Here is a 9250-nt window from a genome sequence, read left to right as displayed (position 1 = left end):
CCACGCACTTTAAATAGGGGCGGGGGATGGAAAGGGGGGGTGCCCACTTCTCTCTCATTCGCCGGCGACCAGAGACCCCTCCCGTTCATTGGCGAGTGGGAGGTGGGAGGGGTGGGAACAGGGAAGGGGCGGGGAGGTGTGCGTGGGGTGTCCCGGGGGTCGTTGGGTGGGGGGTCGTTGTCCAACAAGCTCTTGTTAGTACCCCCACAGCATCCTTTGTACTGAGAGCTGTCATTGGTATCCCCTGTCGGTACCCCAAAAACTACCAGTATCCCTAAAAGGCATCATTGGTACCCACGAGAAGTATTGGTAGTACCTAAAAAGCCATTGGTTGTGTCCAAAAAGACGTTGCTAGTACCAAAAGAACTATTTTAGCACCCAAAAAGCTGCTGGTTTGGATCAGCATCGGCGTTGCTGATGCGCTGTGTTGGTACGTGGCATCCAGTCAGGCAGTGGGTGCTGTCAGTCCTCTCCCTGCTGTAGAACTACAGCATAAGTTGGGTTAGAAGGACCTCAGAGCCCACCCAGCCTCATCCCCCATTGAGGGCTGTGTGTCCCTCATGGATCAGCTGCAGAGCTGGCACAGTGTGGGCTGCTGCTGCTGCTTGCTGTCAGGGCTGCTTCTCACCTCTTGTAGTGCCAGGGTAGGGATGGATGTGCAGCACTTTGCTGCTCCTGTGTGAGGTTGTGGCCGTCAGAGGCAGAAAAAGCAGAAGTTTTCAGTTTTGGAAAAGTCTTTGGCTTCATTGAGAAGAGTATTTCATATAACACTTTGGCTAGACGCTCTACATTCTTCTGTGTATTCTGCCTCTCCAAAAATGACTGCTCCAGGATATGCTGCAGAGGACTCAACGTTCACACGAGGATTTATGGCTCTGAGTTTCTCAATTGGTTCTGAGCCTGAATTAGCAAATGACAGTGCATATTTCTAATAGCAGCAAGGATTCCGGCTGAATTTCTGAGCTCTGCCTGCCTGATTAAATCCAGCGAGGGCTCCTGCTAAGCTCCAACACAGAGCAGCTGTGCCAAAGGCTGTAGGACATCCACAGATTGAGTTCTGAAGGCTGTTTTATTGCGTGAAGGGTTACCAAGCAGAAGACGTATATACGAGCTGATCCAAATGAGTGTCATATACACACTCAATACAGTAGATAAATTCCTGATAGATTAATTTCACGTGGTGAGGATAATAGTATTTCTCCTGACAACTTGATTAGGTCTGTAAGAGAACTCCTGGTGAATAAAAAAGGCATTTTGTTTTTTGTCGGGATGATAAAGTGGGATTTAACTGTGAGAGAAAAGCAACCACAAAATCAGGCTCTCAGTGCTCGTCTTCTGTTGTTTTGTAGAAGGATTAATCAGAGGATTTCCCATTGTTTTAATTGCCCAGATGTGCTTGTTTTCTTCTGAGACTGAAGTGTTTTGTGAAGTAGCTTTGTTACTTATTATATACATTAAAACTACATGGCCAGGACTGGGTGGCCTTTAAGTGTCCCTTAAAACTCAAATGATTCTATGATTCCATTGCCCAAGACAGTTCCAGTGCAGCAAAGACAAGCCAAAAAGTTGGACACCCATGGTTTAAGTATTCTGTATTTCTGTTATCTGTGGGATTTTTGTCTTCATTGTACTCAGGGTAAACTCTGAGACCTGAGATTTTAGGGAAAGGATGCCCAGAGAAGCTGTGAATGTCCCATCCCTGGAAACATTCAAAGCCAGGTTGGATGAGACCCTGGGCAGCCTGGTCTGTTTGGGGGCAACCAGCCCACGGAAGCAGATTGTAACTAAATGAACATTATGGTCCTTTCCAACCTAAGCCATTCTGTGATTCTATGATTCTATGAGACAAGTGAGGTGCCTGGTAAGGTGGGGATCTCCTTCATGCATGTCTGTGTGGGCAGAGGGGTGTCAGGGGCTGCAATTCACACTCAGGCACTTCACATCCCCCAGGAGCCTCTGTTGGGTTTCCAAATTCTTGTGCTCCTGTTGTAGCTCAGAAATCCCATTTGGAGCCTGACCCTGGGAGCACAGCTTCATTTGTGTTCTCAGTAAGAACCGTTTTATTCAAGCCTTAGGGTGCTTTGGCTTTTTTTTTTCTCTTCCTGAAGGGATAAACCACTAATTATACATGGAAACTGTACCTCAAAGATCCATCTTAATAATATAATTGTAGTAGCAAAGCAACCAGTATGATTATGTGCATCGTTGCACTTTTCTGCCATTAGCCAGCTTTTCTTGGTTAATGAAGTTAGTAAAACCTAGAATGTGCTTTGCTGGAATATATCCAGTGGAATCTCATTATCACCTACAAGCCTTTATAATTGGGATGATAATGTGCAAAGCGTTATATTGCTGATAAATGAGATACGATTAAGAAAGGGCAAAGTTCTGCTCTCGGACACACGTGACAGATACTGGGGCTTTGGTGTGTGTTAGTGGAGTGCCTGCAGCCCCATGTCCACCTTGGGGTCACATTTCAAGGCAGATGTGGTGCACTTGGAGCAAGGTGAGCAGCAAAACTGACTGAGAGCTGTGACCCCTTAGTAGAGGTGCTGTCAGGGCAGGAGGAGGCTGCAGTGAGGCAGGAAAATGGTCTTAAATGCCTTCAAAGAAAGATATAATCTGTCCTGCATGATCATGTTGGATAGGACACAGAGGAATCGATCTAGAGCACTGTGAAGGTGGTTTACATCGGATATTAGGGAAACACAAGATGGAGAATTAAGGAGTAGATCAGACCTGCTTGGACTGGTGTGTCAAAAGGGTCTCCACATTTAGTAGGTACCAGGAAAGGTGAGATGGGTGGAGCTGGAGGTGGTGAGCTGATGGAGGTGTGCTGAGTGTCATTGGTGGCTGTGATTCTAGGAGCCAAGTGGCTGCTGCCCCTGCAAGTTCTGGTTCAGGGCACGTGCAGGTGAGAAGCTATCAGTACCGAGACCAGGGATGTACCCAGTGCTTGCACAAGCAGAGATCAGATCTGCCAGGCATCTGTGGTCAGGATTGCACTTATACCCCTTATCTGCCTGGAAAAACTGTCAGAACTGCCAGTACAAGAAACAAATGCATATAGCAGTCACAGAAGCAAAATGGAGCACTGTTTTATTGGATGGTGCAGGTCACAAGCACAAGCCGCCTTCTTCTTTTTGCATTTGTTTAGATTCCAGCACATATTTTTAGGAAAGAAAAGAAAAAAGATCCAAACTTCCTTCAGAAGGATCTTTAATGAAGAATCAATCTGTTTGCTCCAGCTTTGGCTTTGGGAATAAACTCATTATTTGCACAGTTGAGCATCTGCCCCATCTTTCCAGTCAGATCTTGTCTATTTTCAGCATTAGGGTTATCCTGTGTTAACTGAGGACTCTGATCTCAATATTGCACTCTTCCTGTAAACACCAGTAGGCTTTGACCAAATCATTCTTTAACCTCCTCTCTTTGTAAGATAAATAGATTGAGCTCCTGGACCTGTACTGGCTGTTTTTCCATCCTTCACATTCTGAACTCTGACAATTACCAACATTCTTTATGAACGGTAGGCTTTAGCATTTACACAGCCCTCCAGCATGAATGGCACCAGGCATGCCAGGAGCACAGGTACATCTGTGTGTGTTGCTGTGGTCCTTTGCTCAAATATTATGTGTGTCTGGATGGGAAAATAAAAGACCAAAGATACATCTGGCTTGGCATCTTGTTTCTGACAGGAGCTTGTAGTGGGTGGATACTGAAGGGTGATATTTCCCTTCATAGCCCCCTCCTTATCATTTGCCAACTCTAAAAAACAAAGGCAAAAAATGAAATTGCATGCAGAGCTTTTGGTATTTACATGTTTCTGGTGTCTTAATGGTGTCTTTTGCCCATGGCTTTTCACTGTTTGTATCGTATGCTGCCCAAGGAGTTAAACTGTGAACCAGAAGATCCCTATCTTTTGTGAGGTTCTAGGAAAGGATATTCTTAGTTCTCTGTGGGGCCCTGAAAGGCAGGATGAGATCCATGTCAGGCATATCCCTGCTCCCTTGGAAGGCAGCTCTGCAGCAGGATGGCTCAGCAGAGGCTTCCCCACACCCCCAAAAGACCATGGGTGTGCACTGGGGGCCCTACCAGGCAGAGTTAATACAGCATCCTTGACCTTGTCTCCCTGGGCTGCTGAGAAGATGTCTGAGTGAGCGTTTTGGACCATTTCAATAGAAGATTACTTAAATTAAGTTATAATCCAGTTTCACAGATTTTTTTCTTTACATGAAACTTTCAAGGGGAAAAAAACCCTAAGATTTCCAAAGGTACAGCCAGTGCTAGATGGAGAAATGATTATGTTTGAGTTTCAAGGCTTTATTGGTATGTCAGGAGCCAAAGACACGCTTGGTGGTGGTGGGCAAAGTGATGAGGAAATGAATTTGTCTGCTGTGGAAAGAGGTGAAGAAAAGCCATTGCTTTAAGTCTTTGAGAGCAAGAGCAGAGCCAGGGGAGGCCAGCGAGAGCATAGAGATGAGACAGAGAGGAAGGCTAATTTAAAGGTGTTTAAATGTTTCCTGAACAGGCAGAAAAATTGATGTTATAGGCCAATTTTTTAGGTGAAAATGCATATGCACGAATGTAAATGCACAATTCAAGAGTGCCCTCGGATTCAAAAGTCAAGTTCATGAAATTCTGATACCACTGAAAGTAATAGGAAAACTTCCACTAACTTCATCCTTATTTATTATAATCACTTGTCATTTATTATAATCATATCATTAAGGTGATTGAGACATGAAGTGCTGTACTGACAATGTGTTTCATTTTTTTTTTGTCTCACTATGCAAGTTTAGGGGCTGCAAATGACAAAGCCATAGTCAGAACTTTGTACTATGGGTGCCATGCACGCTTCTGGTGTCTTCTCTGGTATAAGGAAGAGAGAAGGGGAGATCCCCGGGGTGGATAACAATATACTTGCAAGCTTTTCTTGCCATTACCTGTGCACACAGCTCTTTTGTCACTGCAGCTTTCAGCAATGTCGTGAAGCATCATGACACTGGGATGGAAACATGCTCAGTGTGCTTTCAAATATAATAACAATCCGTGAGGGTGTCAGTTTTGATAGAATGAAACAACTAGGAATTTAATTAACTGGTCTTAAATTCTATCTTGCTGCTGAGACTCCTGTGATTGCAGTTGTGGAGCCTTTCACTAACACTAAGCTGGTTTTGCTGGTGAGACCAAAGAACAGCTGCTGGTATTTTAATATGTGAAGAATCTGTGTAAATTCCAGAGTTAAACAGCAGCTTGTGCAGGACTGTATAGGAGATGGTGACTGTTTTTGTGTGATATTTTTGTATGTCTTTGGAAAACAGCAATGGTATTTTCCTGGATGTGCTCCTGTTGCTTTCCTTCACTGATTACTAACATGCTAGGAGGAGATCAGGCATATTTTTATCTTATTGTAACAAAATGAGTTCCATGGAAACGGCAGCAGGGGAAGCCTGCTGAGCAGCTGGAGGTCAGAAATCAGCCCACGTTTAGAAATGAAGAAAGGCAGCATGGAGGGGCATGGCTGCCTGCATTCACTGCTCCAGAGCTGGTTACTTCAGCCTGTAGCAGGCTGGCTTAAAGGAAACTGTCTGCAAATTGTGACATTCAGTGATGGCAGCTGTAGACTGTCACAGATAGGCTGGATGTGTAGCCATGATGAAAGAGCTGGGGCTGTCACCATGGGGTGACCACAAGCCCTATTCACAGCTGTCACCCAGTGGAAAATCTGGTGTTTTTTTTTTCATGTCACTGTATTACACATGTTGCAAAAAGCCACTCATGGCACCTAGCAGGGCTGGTCTGGATTCCTAGAGTGGTTTTGTTAAAGAAGGAGTGTGAAATAGGAAGCTATGGGGTGGCTTCCCCTCACCCTACAGAACACCTGTGGGCAGTGGGTGCATCCCCGGGTGCAGGCTGCTCTTGCTTGTTTTCATGGCAAGGTGAGGTGGCAGGCCTGCCCTGCTCCTCATAGTGATAAATGATGGTAGTTTTGTCCATCACTGCCCTAGTGACAAAAGTGGACAAATTACTTAGAAGGACACTTAGGAGGAAAAGCCACTTGATAGTGTTTTACCTACCACCATCTGGGGCCATCCCTTCGCCATGGTGAGGGAAAGAGATAAGAATAAACAAACTCTCTCTGCTTCACTCCAGCTGCCATCTCCTCCTCAGCATGATTGCTTTATTGGCTTTACCGATTTCTAGTTAGCTTCTCACTTTGTCTTCTTGTTTATTTGTGGCTTTCTCCTGACAGCAGGGGAGAGAAAATGTTATTTCATTGCTGTTGTTGTTGTTGTTTTCAGTAGCAAATCTGATAAAGGTGACACAAACTGTCAGGAGAATTGGTGGCATTGAGGGAGGCCTGATGCTACTCATCCTACTGAAGTGGAAGAGTTTGCAGGCTCTCTGTTGAGAAGAATGGCTCACATGGTAAGGTGGGATTTGACAAGGTAACAGTTAGAGCTGGTTGTTTTATAAGAGCAGAACTTCCTCCTGAAGAGGAGAGTGTTGATTTATAGCATAAACGTTCAGCAAAAAGGTGATACTGCAAAGGGGATTGGGTCGGCAGCACGAGGTGGATGCAGGCATTGTGGCAGGGATCAGTGATCCTCAGACTGGGGAGAATACAGAGGAGTGATGGTGAGGAGCAGGTGACATTGGACTTGGCAACTGGTATCTAAGGGTGTATCCAGCAGAAGTCATGTTCTCCACTCTCTGCTGAGAAGCACAGGCTACTTGGGTATATTCCTGTGTAGCAGGTGTGTTAGAGCTTAAACCAAAGCCCATGGAAATAAACAGAAGATCTCCCATTTATTTCACTGGCTGTGGTATTTCCTATATGGAAAACACCCTGCACATTTTCTAGCTGTCGAGGCCTCCCAGGAATTTCCACAGCTCCCAGGCATATTCCTGTCTTTAACCTACATACAGAGCTGCAGTGGTGGGGGCCGAGTCCCACCCTTCCCCAGCTCCTTCCCTGCTTTACCCAGAGTCTTAGTGAGCCAATGTGAATCACAGAACCACTGAAAGGACATTGCCTCACCCAGCCCTGGCCCCAAGCAGGGGCAGCTTGGGCAGGATGCTCAGGATTGAAGAGCCTTTTGCTCCTCTGTGCAAGATGCCAGTGCTAAAAGAATGCCTGTCCCTTGGGCTCTGTGTGGGTGCAGCGTGCTCACTGACATCATTCCACACTATCTGCAGCAGCTGCTGTGCTTGCTTGTTCTGCCTGCCTGATGTTTTCCAGGCAGCTTGGAGCTGGGCAAGATAGCAGTGTGCAGGGAAACAATGAAGCTACATTTGTTGCAGGTGCTGCAGGGAGAACCAAAAGCCCTCTGCGATCCAGCTATTACATGCAGGCTTTAAAAGCTAGCGCAGCAGGGCTCTCTCCATTTTAGTCTTTACATTTCACAAGCATTACTGTGCCATTCATCCCACTAACACCTGAACCCATTGCATCCTCCTGTGAGAAAGAACATTTTCGTCTCCTTTTATGGTAGGAGACTCCTAAGGTGGGAAGTGGTTACAGAATCTGTCCATAGTCACCTACTAGAGCTGTGAAAGGCCATAAATAGGTTTGTTTCCCTTGTCCCAGGCCTTAATCACAGACAAATCCTTCCACTGTAGTGAAGCAAGTCACATTGAGCTGCAGCTTTTGTGACTCTGTGCATTAGCGCTGTAGTTCATAGACCTCCCTCATTAAATGGTCACATGCTGCAGACTGAATGCCAGGCTGACCTTCCAGCCTTTGCTTGCAGGCTGAAAAGGCAAAATGTTGGCACTGAAAAACTCAGCTTTCATTAAGCACTGCCTGAAATCTGCTAATCTCATTTGACTGAACATAGAAACAGCAATACTGTAAACAGAGGGGTTTGGTGCTTGGGTTAGCATGGGGGTATGACAACATCAGAGACTGTCCCAGCTTTGCTGAAGCCAACAGCAACCTCCCACTGGCTCAGCCTTTGGGAAGCTGTTTAAGCAAAGCCAAGAGAGAGCTGAAACTGTGGAGCACACAGCTGGTAAACAACAATCCCATCTGGAAAGAGTAAATGAATAAAATACACTTGACCTCTACTATCTCCATGGGATTTTGCCATCCCCAGGTAACAGCAGTTTAGGTGTCAACTGCCAAAGCTGGGAGGTTGTGGTAAGTGATAAACTGGTCCATAAAAGTTCCTTCTCATGTTACATTCAGTCCCTCTCTAGTTCCCTGAGCTAGCACATCTTCATGGTGTGGCTTGCTTTCTTCTGACTTCCTTTTCAAGACCAGCTGTGTGGATCTGCTTATCAGTGCTTTGGGAACTATACTCATGGTTTTATCTGCTTTGTGTGTATATTTCTTTATGCCAGCAACTGTCTTTCTGCTTGCTTTGTCAGCAGCACCTAGCACAGTGCTCAGGAGCTGTCACAAGCTGAATGATAAACAGTGATAACAATCTCTGTCCCTCTCCAGTAACTGCAAGGAGGTTGCGTCCCATCAGCCTGGGAGATCTTTGCAACCTGCACTTACAGGGTACATGATGGAGTGTCAGAATTGTCTCAGTAACATCTACCCAGCAGCAATAACTTTGCATAGTTCTCATTTTACTTCGGCTCATTTACAGTCAGACTCAGGCCTCCCCGGAATAAGGGGTGTTTGTCTCGAGGTTGCTTTGCTTCCCAGCACATTGGTGGAGCTGGCTGTGGTCATTCTCTGTTCATATCACAGCAGTGGATTGGGATGCATGGCTCAGGGATCCTGAGCACAGCTGCACATGGTGTATGGAAGCAGGACAGATGTGTCACCAGGATTCTAATTAAGTTAGAGGTGCAGAGAAAAATAACTCAAGTGTGAAAGGAACATGTCTTAAAATGAGCATTTTGCTAAATGGGTTTGCTCCTCTGATTCACTGCTCCAGTGCAGGATTTCAGCCTCCCCTGAGCAGCTCATTGTTCACTTGTTCTTTTTTTCCTCTATTAATAAATATGCACAAGCACTTAAATGGAATAATGTGTCACATGGAAAAAGAAAAGAAAACAAAACAAAAAACCCCAACACAACAATTTGATGTCCCACTGGGGAGAAAAAGCTGTGCAGAGAAAAAGAGCTGACTGATTTCTGTTTGGTGAAATACATTTGTCGCTTATACTTCGCTCCTGGGGCTTTGCTGTGTGGGGCAAGAGAAACTTAACTGCTGCTCTTGTTTAAGATACACTATGATGTCAGTATTTAACAGGAGAATTGAGTCAGGATCAGACTCATAACACGCGT

Source organism: Coturnix japonica, chromosome 6, assembly GCF_001577835.2.
Source record: "Coturnix japonica isolate 7356 chromosome 6, Coturnix japonica 2.1, whole genome shotgun sequence".
NCBI lineage: Eukaryota > Metazoa > Chordata > Aves > Galliformes > Phasianidae > Coturnix > Coturnix japonica.
Note: the sequence above shows the minus strand (reverse complement) of the source record.